At 38.2% G+C, this 22,210-nt stretch overlaps 1 protein-coding gene across 3 annotated transcripts in view; it reads right to left on the bottom strand.

Annotated features, from left to right (window-relative positions):
- The window catches only part of C1QTNF7 (C1q and TNF related 7), a 146,520-nt gene that overhangs the window by 88,167 nt on the left and 36,143 nt on the right, over positions 1 to 22,210 (bottom strand). For 2 of the 3 annotated variants that reach the window (XM_027836402.1, XM_027836405.1), the window contains exon 1: positions 4,039 to 4,311. The exons of the other annotated variant lie outside the window; for it this stretch is intronic. The gene's annotated coding sequence lies outside the window, so the exon portion shown is untranslated. Of the gene's footprint in view, positions 1 to 4,038; positions 4,312 to 22,210 lie in introns of those variants that run through there. 3 annotated transcript variants of the gene reach the window in all.

The following is a 22,210-nucleotide window of genomic DNA, read 5'->3' as shown; positions in this document are numbered from 1 at the left end:
GTTGAAAAAATGCTTTGCTTGATCCTAGAGTGTAATTAAAATATATTATGTATAACATATATAATTAATATAACACATTAATATTATATATAATAATTAAAATATGTTATATATAAAGTTAATTTTTATATAAGTTATTTTAGAGAAGGCCATAAGTTTAGAAAAAAACCAGATGCTGCAATGACCACAGTCTCTGAGTTTTTTGTTTTTTCTTCCTTCAGGCTAAAATAATATTGAGAAAAGATGCTTCACCTTTCCCCCCTAACTCCAGCCATAGCTGGTTCTGCTGACTGTCTGGCTACCCCTCACTTGCCCCCAGTAGTCAGTGCAAATGTCTGTGAAAGTTTCAGAGCAAAACTATCCTGGAGTCATAGGGGGCTAAGGCCAAGGAGCTCGAACAGTGGGTGTAGACATGGAGGGCCACAGAATAGATTAGACATCCAGAGCTGGAGAAGATGCTAGAGGTCATCTACTCCAATCTCTGTTATGTAAATGAGGAAACTGAGGTTCAAAATGTTAAAAAAAAAAAAAACTTGCCAGAAGTCATAGAGGTTGTAAGTGGCAAAATCAGGATGTGGACCCAGGTGGTCTGAAGATCTTCACCATCCTAAGTGGGAATTGAGAGTCAGCAGAATCCTAAAGAATACTCAGGCTTATGGAGTTACTTCTGGAGAATTCCTGAGTTGGAGTTTTACCCTTTGGGCAGAGCACCTTAGCTAGTGGTCATTATATAAGCTAATGTCCTTGTGATCACTCACATTGGGAAGGATGTATAAGGAAGAAGAAAGGCCCTAATTATAACTGTGCAGTCCCTATCTTCCCACTATCATTATATTCTCAGAATAATTGCTTTTTTGCACATTTATACTCATAACTATTTGTTGATGGTTTACACAAAAAGTCTCTGAGATTTAATTTAATAGTCTTGTTCATTTATGAGGCAGACTGCTTAACTGGTCTCAACATCATATTTTTCCCTTGTAAAGTTAATAGGGCAGCTAAATGACACAGAGAGCTGGGCTTGGAGTCAGGAAGACTCATCTTACTGAGTTCAAATCTGGCCTCAAACACTTACTAGCTGTGGGACCCTGGGCAACCCTATTTGCCTCAGTTTCCTCATCTGTAAAATGAGGTGGGAAAGGACATGGCAAACCGCTCCAGTATCTTTGCCAAGAAAACTTCAAGTGGGGTCACAAAGAGTCGGACATCACTGAAACAACAGAACAACAGCAAACAAAGCCAATAACCCTACCTATACCACAAGGTTATCATGAAGCTTGACACAAATAAAAAAAGAGTTTTGTATGAAAAGGCTCTGTAACCTTTCAGGAGCCATATAAATATACTCCAATGCTATTACTACTATTATTGTATGTTCGACATTAGCCAATTATCATTCAACATTAGCCAGATAATGTCCACATAAATTAAAATAAATACATAAGACTATTACACATACTGAAAACGAGGTATGAAGAAATAGCACAGAGGTATTAGATGATGGTTGGACAGTTGGATAAATCAAATGCTGCACATGTATCCACTTAATATCAAAAGAATCAGAGGAAAGACAATGGTGTGCTGGGTAGCTCCTCTAAGGAGAACCCAGAAACGCATAGGCAAGAACCAGACAGGATCTGAGACTGTATATATGAGTTGTGATCTGCACTAGGAAAGAAATGCTCACACAAACAAAACTATAAAACCACTGAAGTATTTTTAAAAACACTCAATGATATGCTGGAAATAAAAAATTGAGTAAGCACTTACATAGAGTATATCACTCATTTAAAACATAAACAATCAACCTTAGAATGGTATGTTAATGTTTGGATTCATTGTGAATGAAGACCGTTGATATGGTACCATGCAATACCAAGAGAGCTAGTTGTAGAGAAATGAGACATGAACTCAGATCTTATCATTGACACTTACCTAGTTGTGTAACCTTGGGTAAGTCACTTGAGCTTCAGTCTTTTCATTTGTAAATTGGTGACAATAATATTTGCCCTATCTACCTCATGGCATTGCCAGGAGGAAAACATTATGGAAACTATAAGATATTCTACAGACATATTGTCTACTACTATTAATGAGCATTAGCCCATGGAATGAATTTTGCCTCTGAGTAGGTTAGTGATATAGTAATCTGCTATTGCTCATTATCCCAAAATTAAATAGAATACATTTTTGAGCCTCCTACACTCCAACAGCCTTAGGATCTTGCTGATAATTACTAACATAGAAGGAGAAAGCCAAGCCTCATCACTACAGGGTGTGTGGGAATGTGAGCCAGAGGTTAGAACTTTAGGGAAAAAAAAGCCAAATATCAACTGGAATTAAGGCTGAGAAAGACCAAGATATTTTGAAAGGTTTATGGAGAGATAAGGGAAAGATATAAGATTGAGACAGAGGTTATGGCTATTCTGTTGGACAGGTATAGAGAATGGAAATTTAAGTTTTAAGATTCATTGAGCAGAAACAATGAAATGTTCCTAAAGATCAACAGTAGTTCTAATTATTACCTACATACACAGCAACTCCAATCCTTTATGTGCATTGGTCACTAAAAAGAATAATGTAAGGGGCAATGTGGCATAGTGGGTAGAGAACTAGCCCCAGTGCGAGGAAGACATTGCTTCAATATATGCTTGGTGTGTAATTTTGAGCAAATTTATTTAACCTCTCGGTATTTAGGCAACTCCTTATGATTTTACAGCTTGTTCTTGATTTGTGTGGATAATGAATCCCATGAACAGGTCCTATGTGTTCGAATTCATACTATTCAAAGTTGTATTTTATGTAAAATATGATAATTATACCCAGCCCCATGGAAATATGAAATGCGAAACTGAATAGCAATGTGAGCCCTTAGGGGATTCTTTATCACATTAATTGGGATCTAGCTATTAGCAACAGAAAAGGTGTTGACCTGGATTGGTAGATGGAATTTCCTCACCTGGGAAGCCCTTATTCCAATTCAATACTAACTCCAATCCTTATTTCCAGCAGAAACTTGACAACTACCACACTTTACCTTGCAATAACATGGGAAGGAAATGTACTGTTATGCACTACATTATTGGGGAAGTAATAATGGTATACTTTGAAAATTTATCTCACTTATATTAAGCCCATCCATTGTGTGTTTTAATTTTTAGAAAGCTTCCCAGGCGTAAGCATAGGCATCTGTACTGCAGGTGATTATCCACCCATGAATGCTAGGAACTACAAATGCATATGTACAGTAAGATACATGGAAAACAACGTGGGACTCTGTGGTGAGAGGGAAAATTCAATGGGCCTTCCTTTCTCTGACACCACTTAGGGGCCATTATACATGAAAGTAAGTGATAGAGTCTTGTTACATAGACACTGATATATTGAGCTGTCAGTGAATCTAAAATAGGAATTCAAGGTACAGAAAAGGGGTCTGACATCTGTTCTATATTGTGAGGGAATATACAGATACTTTAAAAAGATTATTTTATTGGTAAATTAGAAAAACATTTTGTCGATCTCTCACAGCATAGAAAATGTGTCACGCCCTTTCTTTTCCACCTTGGATCCTTCTGTTTCTGACTCACTGACAACTCAATATATCAGTGTCTACGTAATAAGCCACTGTTGGTTACTTTCATGGTTCCTTGGCCCTGCATCACAGTCTTGTTAAATACAAAATGTTTTTTCCTGGGTCAGAAGTGAGGGGGATTGGCTGCCAGAGGGAGTGTAGCTCACGAAATTGGATTGTGGGGAAACAAGGAAGGGGAAGCTTTCAGCTCCTGCTCCCCCCTCCCCATCTCCATGTCTGTTGCTGATGACCAGCAGTACTTTCCCTGTGGAGGTGTGCATTCCACTGATTGAGCCCTAGAGTACATACAATCAACCCCCTCCCTCCTCAAAAAATACCATCCCACACTCTCAGAAGAGCAAAGCACAAGAGGCATAGATGTTAGCCTGAAGGCTTCATTCTTGAACATGTCTCCCCAAATTAAAAAAAAGAAACTGGAGGAGGGTTTCTTTCAGCTGTTTACTTACATGGCTCCCAAGACCTTCCAGTAACTGAAGCCTTTGAATTATAGTGCGTGTAGATGTGACGCTTTGGTTCAAAAGCCCTTCATGTCAGCAGGCAGGCACTCTTAACTCTCCACTGGTTCCGAATGATAAGTAATTTCCTGATTTGCTCTCCAAAAAATTTCCCCAGACCCTGGGGGAGGAGGGGCACACGTTGTTGAGAGATTGTGAAGCAGGCGGCATAGGGCTCAGCTACACTGACAAAAACTTCCCGATGGGTTGAGTCGCAAAGAAACATTCCTTGAACACTCTAACAAGAGTAAATATCCTACTATATCTGTTGGCTCATTACTGAATTCCTCTTTGAACAACAACACAGATCGTCTGCAAAATTGACATTAGCAAACCGTAATACTTCAAGTTAAACACCACTCTGATCTCTTTGGCATGAAAAACACCCAAACAAACCCCCAAATAGCCATGAATCTGTTTTTTGACATATCTCCAAGGATCATTTTGCTTGCTTTTTTAGAAAATATTTCATGTTAGTACAGCATGTCAGAGTTAGAAAGGACATTGGAGATTATTTAATCCGTTCCCTTATTTATTTTTTTTTCCGTAGGATGATAGATTTAGAGCTGTAAATGATAATTAGAGATCATCTTGGCTAGCCTTCCAATTTACGGTTGAGGAAATTGAGGCTAAGAGAGGTTAAATGACCTGTCCATGGTCATAGAAAGTAAATGATTGAGTGAGGCTTTGAATCCAAGTCTTCTGACTTCAAATCCAGCATTCTCTCCACTATATCATAAAGCTTCTCCATGATTCCATTTCATTGATTTTAAAAAAATGTTGCTACCTTTGCTTTTTTACATCATAGTCACTTCTCACTGAATCTTGCTTTGTAACAAAGAAAAGGGCAAGCTCCTACTATGCACTGTGTTAAGAGATTCACAAATATTATCTCATTTGATCCTTACAATAACCCTAGGAGGTAGATGCTATTATTATCCTCATTTTACCATCGAGGACACTGAGGCAGGCAGAGGTTACATGACTTGCCCAAGATCACACAGGCAAGTGTCTGAGGTTGGCTATAAACTTAGGTCTTCCTGATTCCAGGACCAGCCCTCTAGCCATTGTACCACCTACCTGCTAAAGAAAAACAATTAAGCAAAACTCCTTTACAAAAACATCTTTGTCTGACAACATGTCCACTTTACTCCTTTAGTCTCACACCTTTCACTAAGAGGAGGGAAATATGTATCATTACCTATTCTCCATGACCAAGATTGGCCAATGCAACTAATCAGAGTTTGGTTGCCTATTAGTGTTGTTTTCATAATCTTATTTCAGTTATTGTATATATTTGTCTCCTAGTTCTGCTTACTTTATTCTGCAGCAGTTCATTTAAGTCTTGTGTTTCTCAGAATTTTTCATGTTATTTCTTATGGTGTCAAAAAGTTCTATTTATGTATCACAATTTATTGGACAGAGGCAGCAGGGGGAGGGTCTCCTGAGTTATGAACCACAATTTTTTTATGGGTAAAATAGAGGCATCATGATGTAGTGGATAAAATGTTGGCCACTGAGTTGGGAAAACCTGTGTGTCAGTCCTACCTCTGATGCACAATGACTGTGTGACCTTGAATAAGTTGTTTATCCTTTCAATGTCCCAATACTTTAACACTATAAATTGAAGATCTAATTCAAATCTGCCTTGATAAAGGATGTTCCCACACCAGGAATCCCTATGCTGATGACATCAGATGTCCAGACTTTTCCTAATCTCTATACAATCAGCTCTGTTTTATGATTTGCTCTAGCTCAACCTGGAATTAGGTGGAGGAACCAGATGGCAGAGTTACTTTGGAATCAGAATGAATAGTTCAGGGATTGTGGAAGGTAAAAAGGGCAAATAATTTCAAGATAGCAGCAAGCAAAACAGTCATATAATAGAGCATGGTATCAATGCTGGTGATGGAAGGAAGTGGAACCAGACTGGGGGAGATGGTCAGCAAGAATAGAGGTGTCCAGGGGACCAGATGGGTCATAGGAGTTACAGATAAAAGGACCTTAGAAGTTATTTAGTCTAAACTTCTCTTTCAAGATGAGGAAACTGATCTAAAAAGGAACTAGAAGAGGGCAACCAGGATGATGAAGGGCGTTGAGTTCATGTCATATAAGGATTTGTTGAAAGAACTGGGCATGCTTAGCCTGAAGAAGGATAAATTTAAGGGAGACATTGTTAGGGTGAATGTCTCATGGTCTCATGAGAGCTCTGTTGAGGGAACTTTCCCATGGGAGTTCTAGCTTCTATCAGTAGAAGCTGAGGGTCACAACATAGTTGCATGGCAAAAATAAGGAAGTCTCCCAGGACCTCTCCTTTGCTGACATGCAGCTCCCATGGTTGGTTTGGCTCTCCTCTCACTGGGAGATGAGTCCTGACACGAGTTCCAGCAGACCTGATGATTGGCTATCACAGGGGGATCACGCGTTGAACATGCATCACTAGGGCCATAAAAGACAGCTACTGCACTAAATAAACGGAGCTTCTGCGACCTTGCTGTCTCCCGCCTCATCCATGCGTCTCAGGGTTACTGAGCACTGAGCTGGTCTCATGCTCACCACTGCAGCGGCCGAGTCAAGACATGATAGTTGTCTTCTAATACTTGAATGGTTTTCACGTGAAGGAAGGGAATTAAGCAATTCTATTTGGCCTCAGAGGGCAGAATCAGGAGCAATCAGTAGGAAGCTGCCAAGAGGCCAATTGAGGTTGATATCAAGAAAACATTTTGAATGGTTAGAGCTATCTGGAAGTGGAATGGACCATCACTATCCCCAAAAGAAGATTCATTTTCCCCTCCTTCCAGGTCTTTGAGCAAAGGCTGGACTATCATTTTTCAGTGATTACAGTAAGGATTCATTTTTGGTATAGGTTGGACTATAGGGCTACTGAGGTTCCTACCAACTCATTCATGAATTCTGTGGAGTGACATGTCCAAAGTAACACAGGTAATACTTGGCAAAGCTAGGGTTTGAACCCAGGTTCTCTGACTCCAAATCTAGTGATCTTTTTTTTTTAACTGTATGATAGGGGAAAAAGTAAATTTAGTGTGAGTAAAAGAAGTGGAAGAATAGGAAAAAAAATTCAAAGTTTAGGATCAAGGAAGAGGATTCTGGGAAGATGGTGGAGTATGTCAGAAAGCTTTCCAGATTTCCTCTACAAACAAGACAAAACAGCACCTAAGGGTAAACGTAGAGCAGCAAAAATAAACAAGAGTTGGGGCAGAACAATGGTCCTCCTGGGACAATGAGAAGAACTGAAGAAAGACCCCAGGATGGAGGTTCACCTGAGTGAAGTGTAAATATTTCCAGGCTATCTCCTCTGAAACAACAAACAATAAGCCCTGGACAACTGGGTTGGGAGATAGCCTCAGCCTCAGCCACAGAAATTCTCACCTCACAGACAGTGTGGTGGGTCAGACATCTGAGCAGGGGAAGATTGAAGGGACCTCTGCAGCAGAGGGAAGCCAGGCCCAGCTGTGCTTCTGAGACAAGACACAGTCCCAGGCTGCAGTTGAAAGGGAAAAGGAACCAGTACACACCCAGCGAATGCAGAAGCACCTGGGCAGGGATGCTGCTGGCTGTGAACACTTACAGGAGAACTGAGTTCTTCCTTTTCATTCCAGGCCAGAATGGAAAGCTGAAAGTTATAGTCACTGGAAGTCCTTAAGGAGCAAGAACAGTTCCAGCATGGTGTTCTGGGGGCCCCTAACTATGGCTTGGGGAGGGAAAGGAGTGCAGAGGTTGGACCAGGACAAAGCTAAAAAAATAACAATATGAAAGACCTGAGGCCAGAGGCACTATCCCCCATACCCCAGAATTAGAGGTGATTATAATAATGAGCTGTGAAAAACAAAACAAAGCAAAACAAAACAAAACAAAAATGATCAAGCAAAGGAGAAAGAACACAATTACAGACAGTTACTATGGGACTAGAGAAAACTGTGGTTCATCTTCAGAGGAGGATACTGAAGCAAAAAAAGTCTCTCCTACCCCAAAGAGTAATGTGAAATGGTCACCTGCCCAAAAAGAATTCTTAGAAGAATGAAAAAAGATTTTAAAAATCAAATAAGAAAGATCGAGGAAAAATAAAAAAAAAATAAGAACAATCCAACAAAAGCAAGAAGAATATGAAAAGAAAGTCAACCAACTGAAAAAGGAGATCCAGAATCTTGAGGAAGAAAATGACTCCTTGAAAACTAGAATTGGGCAAGGGGAAGCCAATGATGTTATAAGAGAACAAGAAATAATAAAACAAAATAAAAAGAATGAAAAAATAGAAGAGAATGTGAAACATCTCGTAAGAAAAACAACTGAACTGTAGAACAGATTAAGAAGAGAAAACATAAGAATAATTGGACTATCTGAAAGCTATGATAAAAAAAAGCATCTTGATACAATAATGCAAGAAATAATTAAAGAAAATTATCCTGAAGTTTTAGAACAAGAGGGAAGGGTAGAAATAGAAAAAATCCACTGATCACCACTTGAAAGAGATCCCAGGATGAAAACCTACAGGAGTATCATAGCCAAATTCTGAAACCCCAGGTTAGGGAGAAAATATTATGAGCAACAAGAAATAAACAATTTAAATACCATGGAGCCACAATTAGAATTACACAAGACCTAATAGAGGCTACACCAAAAGACCACAGGTCTTAGAACAATATATATCAAAAAGCAAAAGAACTGGGGTTGTGGCCAAAAATATCATACCCAGCAAAGTTAAGTATAATCCTGAACGAAAAAAGGAAAGGATATTCAATGAATTGACAAAATTTCAGGATTTTGTCACAAAAAGAGCAGAACTTAATAGTAAATATAACATATAAGATCTGGGAGAAATAAAAGGTAAACATCAAAGACCAATTATAAGGGATTCAATAAGGACAAATTGTTTACTTTTTATGTGTGGAAATGTAAACTATATGCCTAAGATTGTCATTAGTAATTAGGTAGTTCAAAAGAAAGATTGGGGTAGACTTGAGTATGATGCCATTCGAAAGAGTAAAATGGTATAGGAAAAGTAAAAAGAGTAATTATCTCATATAAATGAGGCGTAAGAGGAAGAACTGATACAGAGAAATCAGATGGGGGAGGAGGGCTGGTAGTGCTAGAACCTCATTCACATCAGATCTTGAGTAAAGAGAGAACAACATATACATTTAGAAAGGTATAAAAGTCTTCTAAATTTATAAGGAAATAAGAGGGTTAGAGAACAGGAGAAGGGAGGGTATAGAAGGGTGTGTAGATTAATGGGAATGGGTTAAACAGGGAACAACATATATATCTAGAAGGGTATAAAAGTCTTCTAAATTCAGAAAGAAACAAGAGGTCAAGGGGATAGGATCTCCTGAGTCTAATAAAAATGGCTTTAAGGTGAAAAAGTAGAGGGAAATGTGCCTATGCATATCTCCCAAGCTAAATATTATAGATAGTGGCTATAACTATTCCATTGGAAGAAATGGAACAGAGAATTTCAGGAGAGATTAATTTCAGAGAGTCCAGCAATAAAACTGATGGCCTCATATGTTTATATGTGAATGTAAAAAGGAGATGTAACAAGCAAAGTTGATCTTAATGTAAGAGATCTTAAAGTAAGGAGGCAAATTTGATCTCATAGGTATTGCTGAGACTTAGTTATATTGAACTGATGACTGAAACATGGGTCTGGAAGAATATTTCTTATTCAAAAGTTATAGAATAGGAAGAAAAGGATGAGTGGAATAGCATCATAGGTAATCAATATATACTCATGTGGAAAGATCTAGGAGCCTGAAGGGAAAAAAAGTATGATGAACAACATTTGGGTGAAGATTAACAGAAGTGATACTGAAATTAGAATATTCTTTTTAGACCACCTAAACAGAAGGAATAAATCAATGAGGAATTGAGGAAATAAATCATAAGCCTCACTTGGAGGCATGATTTAGTACTAATGGCGGATTTCATTAGCTGAGTCTGGGGAGTGCTCTCTGTCTCTGTCTCTGTCTCTCTGTGTCTCTCTCTCTCCAGAACAACTAATTCTTAGACTTGTCTTAAATAGAATTCCAATCTTCAAAAGGTAGATTTCAGAAGTAACTAACATCCTGGACCCTTTTCTGACTAACAAGGAAAAGAAGCCTGTGGAAATGATCAGAGTTTTGATAGGAAGTGATCATTCCTTTTTGCAATTCATAATAGAGGAGAGGAAAGTCAGGAGGAAATCCAATATCTACCCTTTTTTTCAAAGAACAGATTTCAAAGATTTCAGGATGTCACGATCTAAAATTCTGTGAGAGGAGTCAGTTTAGGAGGAATGTGAAACCATCAAGAATAATGTTCTTGAGACACAAAGAGAAATTATTCCAATGAGAGGAAAAATAAGGATGTCTCTTAAGAAATTGATATGTATGCACAAGAAACTCATGGACTTTCTTAGGTAAGAAAGCATGTACAGAAGATGTAAACAAGGGTAGATAATAGAAGATGAATATGAAAATATAATACAATCCATTAAGAATGGTGTCAGAAGTACTAAAGGTCAGAATGAGGTAAGTTGTCAAGAAAACCAAAGAAAAACACAAATTAGTTTTTTTACAAAATTATATTGGAGAAAAGAGGAAAATGGAAAAAAGGACAGTACCACTGTTCAGACTGAATAGGATAATAACAGTAAATTGAGAGAAAGTAGAATTACTCAACTCTTATTTTGCTTCTGTATTTTCTATCAAGCGGAATGATCTTTGGTCTGAAAAGGATGAAACAAAAATATCTAATATGGTGCGGAAATCCAAGCTGAGTAAGGTGGTAATAACAGGTACCTAGATTCTTGAGTCATGTCATCATGCTTAGATGAACTATATCCCAGGGCAATGAAAGAATTAGTGAATGTGATTGCTAACCCATGGCCAGTAATGTTTGAAATATTGTAGAGAATAGGAGAGGTGTTATAGGAATGGAGAAGGTAAAATATACTGTTTAAAAAAGGTAAAAGAATGGATTATAAACTAAAGGCCTGTGAGCTTGACTTAGATTCTTGGCAAAATTCTAGAATGTATTACTAAAGAGATTGTTAGGAAACATGTAGTAGGAAGGAGTAATCACAAAAACCTAGAATGGTTTCATCAAGAAAAGGTTTGGCTACATTAGCCTTATTTTGTTGGGGTTTTTTTTATAGGGATACTTGACTGTCAAAAGAATGAGAGGATAGTGAATGGGTTTTAATGTTCACAATTAGAGAGAGTACTCACATCAACGAGATCATGGATCCATTGAAGTATTAAATTATTAGATTGGTTTATCAAGGGACCTACAAGTGCCTCACACTTACTAGTTGTGTGACCCTGGGCAGATCACTTAACCCTATTTGCCTCAGTTTTCTCATCTGTAAAACCAGCTGGAGAAGGAAATGGCAAACCACTCCAGTATCTGTCAAGAAACCCTCAAATGAGGCCACAGGGAATTGGGCACAACTGAAACTACTTAACAATGACAACAACAATATCAAGGGACTATAGTTCATATAATTTACCTGCACTTCAATGAAGCATTTGACAACATGCTTGTGGACAAGATGGAGAGATGTGGGTTACATGACATGACAATAGCTGGATTGAATGATTACCCACAAAGAGCGGTCCTTAATGGTTCAGTGTTAATTTAGAAGGATGTCTCAAGTGTAGTGCCCCAGAAATCTATGCTTGGTTTTGTGCTTGTAACCAGAAAATATTCCTGTGGAGGTCTAAGTTTGTCCAAAAATTTTCCTTTTTTCTTCCTGAAAAGAAGAGGGATAGACTCCTTCCACACCATTCCAGTTTCTTCCTACTAAGGCCAGCTCAGGGCAATATAACCTTCCCTTTTGCTCACTGCCTCTACTATCTTTCCCCCACCCTCACACTTCTTTCCTCTTTAATGGGGGAAAGAATACACAGGCTGCCCTTTATAAATGTCCTGCTTTGGCTACAGACTCAATGTTTGAGCCTAGAAGCAAATTAATTCTCATGCCCACGTGGTCTTTTCTCTCCTATTTTGAGAAGCTTGTTAAGATGATTAATTTTTAATAAAACAATAAAAGCTTAATCTCTCAGGCTGGAGAAATCACGGATTGCCAGGATGGCATCAGACTTTGTCCTTTTAAAATCTTTGTGTATTCCAAATAACGCTTGCCTTTCCCCTCTTTATTCTTTGGACTCAAACAATATATAGAAAAAGTAGTACACAGCATTTGTAATAGATCTTGGTTTTTATGTGAAGTGAAAAAAAATAGGCTAGAGAAACAAGATTTTTCAAAAAGGGAATGCAAGGAAAAGAACATAGCACTTATTAAATGACCAGGAACAGGGGGGAAGGTTGAGGAGAATCTCAACCTTTCATGCATTTTCTTCAATTAAGAAAAGACAGTCACAAAGAGTTGGACATGCCTGAATCACTCAACGACAACAACAAAGAACAACAATAACACTGATAGAACGATATCAGTTTCTGATGTAGAACTAACTATTTGTCAGTGCCAAGGACTTTGGTGGCAACAACTTCCTGTTATGGGTGTTTAGTAGCTGTAGCCATTGCACCCGCAGGAGCACTTGCCAGGTTTTCTCTCCACAGTGATTGCTTCCCAGAAGACAGCTGAAGGCAATGCTTTGGAAGCATGGCTATTCCCAAGGCTCTTGGGTTCAAGGTCCTGGGTTGTCTCCACTAGGATCTGAGGAGAGATGGTGGTGGTTGTGGTGGTTTGACTGGCCTGGCATATGCTGATTCCTGTCTCTCATTCAGCTTGTCTTGCTGCTTCAGCTAGTCTGGCCTGCCTGCCCTGTTTGTGGCAGTAGTTTGACTGTTGGCTGACTCCTTTTCCATGGGCGCTGCTTCCCTGGGTAATGGCTGTAATGCTTGGGCTGGAACCAGGCCTAGTGATCTGGGAAGTATTGCCACTTCCAGGGTTTCTAGGTCTGACTGTTGGGGATGGTTGGTTAGCAGCTGTCACTAGTGGTAATGAGGAAGGTAGAACCCTTCTTCAATATTTTTCCTCCATTCAGTGGGGCTGGGTTGGAAGGAGGCTTGGTGAATCTGGTAATCTCAACTATTATTGTTATTAGAGTTTTGTGGGATGTGTGTGTATGTGTGTGTAAGTGTGTTGCTTTTCACACTCTGTGTTCTTTAAATCATTCTGTGAACATCTATCTTCTACTGACAGTCTAGTTATTAATTTTTGACTTTCAGTGGAAATCCTATCTTGCCTAAAGCTATTGGATCTGACACAAAAATACTCAATTCACAAGAACTCAGCACTTAAACATAAGCAACATAATTCATAGCATTCCAAACACTGTATTTCAAGATACTCTACATTATCTGACTATAGCTCTCTTTGAAGCCTGGAAAATGCCTTCTTTCTGACTTTACTTTAAGATTTTTATTGAAAACATTAAAATATGGGCACTGCTTCAAAGCATAGTTTGTTTATAATTGAGATGCCTTCCCTGGTTTACACAGCTTACTCAAAATTAATACTAAGAGCTCAAAAAAAGAGCTTGGAATTCTCACCAGTTTCCATTTTTAAGAGTAATTTTGTAAAAGGCTAAAAATAAAAATGAAAAGTCTCCTTAAAAAGAATGCAGTTCTAAAAGTTCATTCCCACCCAACCCCCAAACTCTTAATATCTTTTAGAGATATTTTCCCTATTTGGATCTTTCAGCAGGATGCTGTGAGGAAAATATTTAGTAAATGTATTTGTAGCTAATACTTTGTTATTAATATTATTATTATGACTACTAATAATAATCCAAGTAAAAATTCATAAAATATTGACAAAACACAGAGCCTACCATATAGAGTGGTTATCATTTCCTCTTCAAAAAGGAGGAATGTTAATAAATGTTCTTAGATTGTATGATAAACAAGCTAAAAATGTATAGAAATTCTTCAGGAACATATGGCACTTCATAGAGCAATAATGAAGATAGATATATATGCATATCACTAGACTTCTCAGATGAATTAATCTTGTTTTATCTCTAGACGGAGCTTATAAAAAAACCAACATTCAAGAGTGGAACCTAAAGACCTTGAACAACGTCCACATTGATTTGACCAACAATATGTTGACAAAGTAGTGTTAGACTATTGGTTTAACAATGACAGAATCAAGCTATTTGTTTATAGAGGTTGATAATAGCAATACACAAACAGATCATTGTTACTAGAAATTACAGAAAGTTAATCCTTAAGAATCTTAGATTTTTTTGATCAATGCAGGTTTTGTATGGAAATGGTAAAAATTGTCTAATAGATTATTTCAGGTTGCAAAAATTTAGCACCTGCTAAATACTTTAAAAGACATGATCAAGTGACCAGAATTATATACTAGAAGGTTGCTATCCTTCTATAAACTAACATTCTATTCTCCAAAATATTCATAAGTCAAGAAATAAATCACTGGAATTGAGCATCATCATGGTATAAAGGGGGACTAGCCAATGAGCCCAGTCCTTATGAACATGTACCATATGTTCAGCTTATTCAGCCCTTGTGTGGATTTGAGCACGGTGCATAAACTACATGGCAAAGATGAAGCTTTTTGTTTGTTTGGCCAGAACTGGGGGACATCAAAAAAGGCCAAGGCCAGTCTTATCTCTGGCTCTTCTCAGACCAGCTGGTGATGGAACAGGCAAGGATTAGGCTTTCAGTGAAGAGAAGCTTTATAGTCCTTTACCTCCCTACTTTGTACTGCTATCATGTAGCCTATGAGTATATGATCCTGCTATTGCTTCTTTCTTTTTTAATGTCTATTTTTTTTTTTTTTTGCTTTTTTTAGGTGAAGGTGTTTGGAGAAGCTCATGAGCTTCAAGAGTCATGAGAATGATTCAATGGTGGGTCCAAGAGTAGAGTCCATGCAGGGGTCTCCTCAGTGATTTTTTTGTACTACTTTTATCATTAGGCCAATTCTGTTTTTTTAGGTGTGATTTTCTTCAGTATTTTTTGTGCCTCTTTTACCAAACTGGTGATTCTCATTTCATATTTTTCTTGCATCACTCTCATTTCTTTTCCCAAGTTTTCCTCTACCACTTTTATCTCTCTCTCTTTTTTTTTTAACTCTTCCATGATTTCTTGTTGAACTTGGGTCCAAATTACATTTTTCTTTGAGGCTTTCTTTGTAGTTTTTTTTACATCGTTGTCTTCACCTGAGCTTATGTCTTGGTCTTCCTTGCCATCTTACTTCTTTATGGTGAAATTCTCTTTCTTTCTTTCTTTGCTCATTTTCCAACCTATTTCTTGATTTTGAACTTTATGTCAAAGTTGAGCTCTGCTCATGGTGGGTGGGGAGGCATTGTCCCAAGCTTCAGGCTTTTTCATGCTGCTGTTTTCAAAGTTAGTAACAGAGATCACATGAGGACTCCACAAAGGGCAAGGGAGCTACGTAACTAGATATTGCCATACTGAACACTCATAATCTCCAAATTATATGGAATGAAAACTCTAAAAATATGGAGACCCGATAAAAGAAATAAAAACCATGTGGGAAAAGAATGAAATAGATATATTACCTCTGTTTCCAAAACCTCCATTTAAGGAGGATGTCCAAGATAGCCATCTTGTCATTTTCCACCTGGCTCTGTACTCTTTCGAACTTCTTTGGATTTCTCCATCATGCCCCAGAATCTCATCATTGGTATGTCTCATTGTACTGTAAGATCCAATTAGCCATGGTACTCAGACTTCATTGGCACCTCTTTTTGTCCGATTGAAGGGTGGACCCATCAATTCAAAACCTTCATTTAAGGAGGTGATCCAGGCCAGACATTTCTTTCTTTTCACCTGGCTTTGCACTCTTTTGGACCACTTTGGACTTTTCCAAAATGCCCCCCTCTCACCCTCCTCCCTAGGTACCTTTCCCCTCACCACTATCCATTTTCAGTTTCCTTTTTTACATTGTCTTCCCCCATTGGACTGTAAATGCCTTTGAGGGGAGGGACTGTATTTCTCTTTCATATTTATATACCCAACACTTAGCATAGCATCTGGCACACAGTAGGTACTCAATAAATGTTTATTGATGGCCTGCCTGCCTGAAAATCTGATATTGGAGTTGTCTTTAAAGTATTTTTTAGTGAATGTTCAGAAAATGAGCTTGCATCTCAACACTTTCAATTAATAAAATAAAAACCCAAAACAATAATTTTATCTACCTGCTCAATAGTCTGTCAAAGATTAAACACAAAAGAATAGTTGAATACAATTTGTCACAAGGCCATTTCTAGCTAGAATTCATCGTATAAAAGATGAGAAGGACAGGACATGATAATGATACTATCGCCTCCCAGTACTTATATAATACTTTATCATTTACATACTTGATGGAGTAGAAAAAGCCCTGGATTTGGAATTGAAGGACCTAGATCTGAGTCTTTCTTACTACTTCTGTAACCTTAGGAAAGTAACATCTCCTGTCTGGCCACAGTTTCTTCAGCTGTAAAATTATATAGTGGGACTTGATTATCCTTAACATCCTTTTGACTCCTAAATGCTATTACCATAGGAAAGCCGCATTATCTTATTTCATCCCCTTGATGACACTGTGAGGTATAGATAGGATGATTATTATCTCGTTTTTACAAATGAGAAAAAAATACCGTGTTTTCGCCACATTTTTGTCACAGATTTTATGCCAAATATTTTTTTTTGCAAAAAAGTGGTGTGTAACCATTATGTGAAGCTTTTTTTAAAAAAATTGTGACTGTATTACTTAAAAATCATTTATTACTAAACTGTCTTTGGTGTAAGATTATGATGGATGGGATACTCATGAATATGTTAAAATTGAGTACTGACAATGCATATGAGTTGAGAATTCTAGGCCCCTGGCTCACAATGCATGAGAGATAAATGCTTATCCATATGCTACTGGTGAATATACTGATGCTCTGTTTACCTTTTAAGCAGCATGAAGAACAAAATTATACCATGTGATGATTACATGATGGGTGGTTATAAACCAATTTTTGGACTGAAAACAGCAACAACACCACAACATACAGTGCGATGTAGGTTAAAGTGAAATGACCCATCCAAGGATACTGTTGGCCTTTATTCTTTGGGGCAGGTGAGGAGAGGTTATTTAGAGCAAATTCTTTCATTGAAACTAGCATTCCTTACTCAACATATACTCAAGTTCCAGTTAAAAATCATTGAATACAAATTAATCCAAAGCAAAATTTAATTAAGAAGGTAAACATTTTGCCAACAAACAAGTAAAAATAACCTCAATCAAAGTCAAACACAAAGGACTAGTGAATCATTAATTTGGTGAACAAAATTTATTGAACACTTATTGAAGTGTAATGCACCATTCGTGATGCTAAGGGAGATACAAAAAAATAAAAAAGGATATTTTCCTCAAAAAGCTTACAATCTAGAAGGAAATGATAAAACATTCAGACAGATAAAAATAGTAAAATCTGAGTACACAAGAAGTCCTTTGAGTCCAGAGTACTCTAAGCCTAGAAAAGAGGTCATTTATAGCTGAGGAAAGGGTAGGATTGGGCAATACTAGAGATTGCTTCTTGGAGGAGGAGATAATAGAGCTGGGCCTTGAAGGATGGGTGGGATAGAGGACCACAGAGGACCAAAGAAGATCATGGGGTGTGGTGGGGTAGGGGAATGGGCATTTCAGGCATAGGGAACACTTAAATAAAGTTAGAGAAGTAGGATATGAATGATAGATGGTGAACAGCCCAACTAGAGCCTAGAGCATATGAAGGGAGCAGTGAGAAAGAGCGACAGAGACAGAGAGAGACAGACAGAGAGAGAGAGACAGAGAGAGAGAAGATGTAAAAGGGTTACCTGTTATTTGACATTATCCACTGTTTTGTGTTTTCCATACCATCTCATCATACCTACATTAAGGTGTACTATTAAGAGCAGACTAAAGAAATAGTGTGACCCTGTGTAAAGTTTAGGGGTGGGAGTTCTTAACCTGGGAATGGTGACCTTTTTTTTTTATATTTTAGTAATTATTTCAATGTAATTGGTTTTCTTTGCAATCCACCTGATTTTACTTTATGCATTTGAAAATGTTAATCTGAGAAGGGCTTCACCAGACTCCTGAAGGGTCCCTGACACAGAAGAGTTTAAGAACTTCTGGTGTAGACTCCTTTGGAGACGGAACACTAGAAATCTCTTTAAATGTTCTTTGGAGACTGAATAAGAGGATGTCCTCCCTAAAGGCCAAATGCTTTGGCCGTATCTATGACTGTTTGGCAAGCTTCCTCAAAAAGAGACTAGGTTATGACCTAAATAGGGTGTGAATAAACTTTTATAGGGTGCCAACTATGTGCTGCTTGCCTCTAAAGTTGCCTCCATAATGGATACTCTGGAAAGTGATTCCAGATATATGAGTGTAAGAAGTCAGAGACAAAACCACATTTTAGTCTATAATTATATTCTGGGGTATGGATCAGACCATGTCTCAATCCTTAGAGACAATAATTCATCAAAACTTTTTTAAATTGCTAAACAAGGGATCCTGTTTTTGCCACACAAAGGGAAGACCCAACATACACTCTGCCCTCTGTGTGCACAGACTGTTCAGTTTGTTCCCAGAACTCAAATCTGGTACAGACATAACACAGCTGTGTAAGCTGGAGGTAGTGGAGACAACACACATTTCTGGGTATTTTCTTTTATTATCAATGCACCATGAACTTGCCTACTTCTGGACCAGGGTATTGTTTGCCTAGGAAATACTCTCAGCAGTTGTTGTCAGCTTGCACTTGTTCATTTCAGACCAGAAATTACGACTTCTCAAGTTTGCAGTGATTTCTCTGTATGATCTATTCAATGGATAGTGATGCAATATGCTCAGCTATCTTATGGGATTTAGTGCAATGAGCAGGTAATGGGATATCAGGATGAGAATACCTCTTTGATTCGGTTAGGGAACAAAATAATTAAAGGTGTAAATTAGGTGTGAACAAGGCTTCATTCAGTTTCGAAGGAGTGAAGCAATTTGAGCTATTAGATGAAATCATATAATGCTGCACAGAGTGTATTGGGATGAATTGAAAGAAATCATAGCTCTGGGTCTATGCATATTAGAAAAGGGATTTCAGCAGCTGTTTTGGCTGTCAGGTTTTGGAACAATTTGAGGAGCAAGACCCTTGTGTCTGAAACCAGAGGACAGGAATGGGGGAGGATGTTGAGATTGAGTCTTTATTCTCCTCCACCCCAACTGACCAGAGGATAGCCTTGCAAACCTCAAAAGGCTGCAAGAGTCAGACTTCCCATTTGTCACTAGCAATGTTCTCCGAACATCAAGGGCTGAAGGCAGCACCTGAGACAGAAGTTGAGAGACGTGCCACAGCCAAATTCAACACACTGATGAGGAAAGATAGACTCAGAACCCTAGAAGGAAATTTCACCAGCTTTGGAGTCCAGCAGAGATCAATACCCACCCAAAGGGAATTTCATGAGGTCTCTACAAAGGACAAAAAGGACTTTCATCCAATCAGAAGCTACCCCTTGGCCACATGTGATATTTAAGTGTGAGCCCAATGTCTTTGTAGGCTCTTGTGTGATACTGTGACCTAGATCTTAGGGAAGATTGTTCTTTATATCAACTATTCTTAGTATCCCATCTCAGTAAATACTCTTTACCAAAAAATGACTAATTCTGACTGGCTAGTTGATAATCCACAGGCAACATGTTGGATGGGGGCTCTTGAGCATTTGACAATCTCAGCCTCTTATAGTTGACACACAGGGAGCTCTCCAACCAACTGAGATATTATTTTTTTTTTTGATGAGGCAATCAGGGTTAAGTGACTTGCCCAGGGTCACACAGCTAGTAAGTGCCAAGTGTCTGGGGCCAGATTTGAACTCAGGTCCTCCTGACTCCAAGGCTGGAGCTCTATCCACTGCACCATCTAGCTGTCCCTCAACTGAGATTTCTAAAAGACATATGCAGAGAGTGGCAGCAGGTGTAAATAATAGAGGAAAAGCAGGTCCTCATGTTGAAAGACTTGTGGCAGGAGGGCTAAAACTGAGGATGGACTGAGGTGCATGAGGAACTAATTGTGATGACAGATATTATTGTTGAAAAGAGGAGAACTGGAAAAGGGCAATAATGGCTGCTTGATTAAGAGGTGGGTTGGGGAGAACAATGCTAATTGAAGACTGAGAGAAGGCAGAAGTACTCAGCTCCTTTTTGCTTTTCTCTTCTATGTCCAGGAGAATTCTCTTTGGACTGGAAAGGGCAAGAAAATACGTAGGGGATTGAGATCCAAGACAAAGAGGGAGATAACAATAAATGAACTACTGGCTGTCTTTGATGAGTTCAAGTCTTTGGTTCAGATAAACAATTTCCCAGCAAACTGAAGTAAATGACATTTATGCTTGTAGGACCACTGTCAGTGATCATTGAACAATTGTCAAGAATGGGAGAGATACTATAGGACTAGATAAGGGCAAATAGCTTAATTTTTTTTTTAAAAAGGAAGAGAGTGAAGTAGGAATACTATAGGGCACTGAACTATATACTATAGGGCATTGAATTTTTGGTAAAATTCTAGGTTTTATTAAAGGGGTGATTACTGATTATCTATAAAGAGAAGTCATGATCATGAAGAGCCAGACTGATAGTGAATAATCACCAATAATTACTGTGTGCCAATATGTGCAGAGTATGAAGGACTAGAGAAATTCTATGAGGAATGTGATAAGAAATTGAATCAACATATACTTAATGACATCTAAGTGAAGGTTGGCATGGGGGGAGGATAGAAAAAATAATGTTGGAAGATATAGCTCAGAAGTAAGAAACAAGAGGTCAAATGTTTGTAGACAATACAGAAGCTTAATCCCTATATATCATGACTATTTTTTTTAAGAAGTGAGTTGAGAGGCTCTGGGTCTGACAAGGACCACCTAACACCTCCCCCCTGCCCCATACAAACCACAAAATTTATGTGAGAATCATTTCCAAGTCAGCTAGGTACTGCCAGACCATTGACTTGTCAGAGGAAAGATTAAAATCAATGCCAAACAAAAAAATAAAGCATAAATAAAGGTGGATTTGGAGTCAGGGGCTCCTTGAGTTTGAATCATGGCTTTATCACTTGGGAAAAGGGCCTCATTTTCTTCATGTTTAGGATGAGGGGGCTAGACTAGATGATCTCTAATCATCTAGACCGAACTATTTAAACTGAACTATTTAAACAATCTGTTGATTTCATTGAAAAAAAAGGAAATGGATTAAAAAGACCAGACACAAATACAAACTATTACCATTGCTTGAGGAAGTTTTACTGATGTAAATCAATCACTACAATGAGGAGAACACAAGTGCCTAAAAACTGCATCAGCCAACAGACAGTTGATCTTTGGTCTAAGAGGAGACATGTAGCAGCCAAGGACAACACTAGTTTAGAATGTAAATTCATTTGTAAAATTTTATAGAGTAGGATGGTGGAATATTATGAGAAGTATCACCTCATAAAACAAAGAGAAGCAGTGGAGGGGAAAATAAGCTTACAGAAAGCTTGGCAAGAGACCCAAAGCTAGATCATCTGGTGGGCATTTAAAGATGAGTCACTGAATCACAGAGTTTCAGCATTGAAATGAACCTCATAATGGAATACATAAATGGCCATGTATTCCAAACCTAAAAAAAAATTTCATCTCCCACAACATAATGGACAGGTGGTCATCTAATCTTTGTTTGAAGACCTCCAATAGGAGAGGACCCATCATACCTGAAGCAGGCTGCCATACTTTTGAACAGCTCTGATTCTCTGGAAGTTTTCTCAGACAGCCTAAACCAACCTATTTGAATCTTTAACACACCACTCCTAGTTTTCCCCTCTGAGACTGAATGAAATAAGTCTAGTCCTGTTTCCATGTGATAGTCTTTTAGGTGCTGGAAGGCATCTATCATGTCACCCCCAGTTTCCCTGTCTAGCCCTGATCTATCTCATGCTCTTTAGCTTATCAGTATCCTTCTTAATAGGTGGTACCTAGAACTGAGTGCAAGACCCCTGGTGAAGCCTGGGAAGAATTCATTGTTACTTATAAATTCTCTGGAAACTATGCCTCTTAGTGTATCCCCAAATCTCATTAGCTTGTTTGACTGCTGTATCATGCTGTTGACTCATATTGA

This window comes from Vombatus ursinus, unplaced genomic scaffold (assembly GCF_900497805.2).
Source record: "Vombatus ursinus unplaced genomic scaffold, bare-nosed wombat genome assembly UNPS02014818.1, whole genome shotgun sequence".
In the NCBI taxonomy this organism is placed as follows: Eukaryota; Metazoa; Chordata; class Mammalia; order Diprotodontia; family Vombatidae; genus Vombatus; species Vombatus ursinus.
This window is presented reverse-complemented; position numbering and strand designations above follow the sequence as displayed.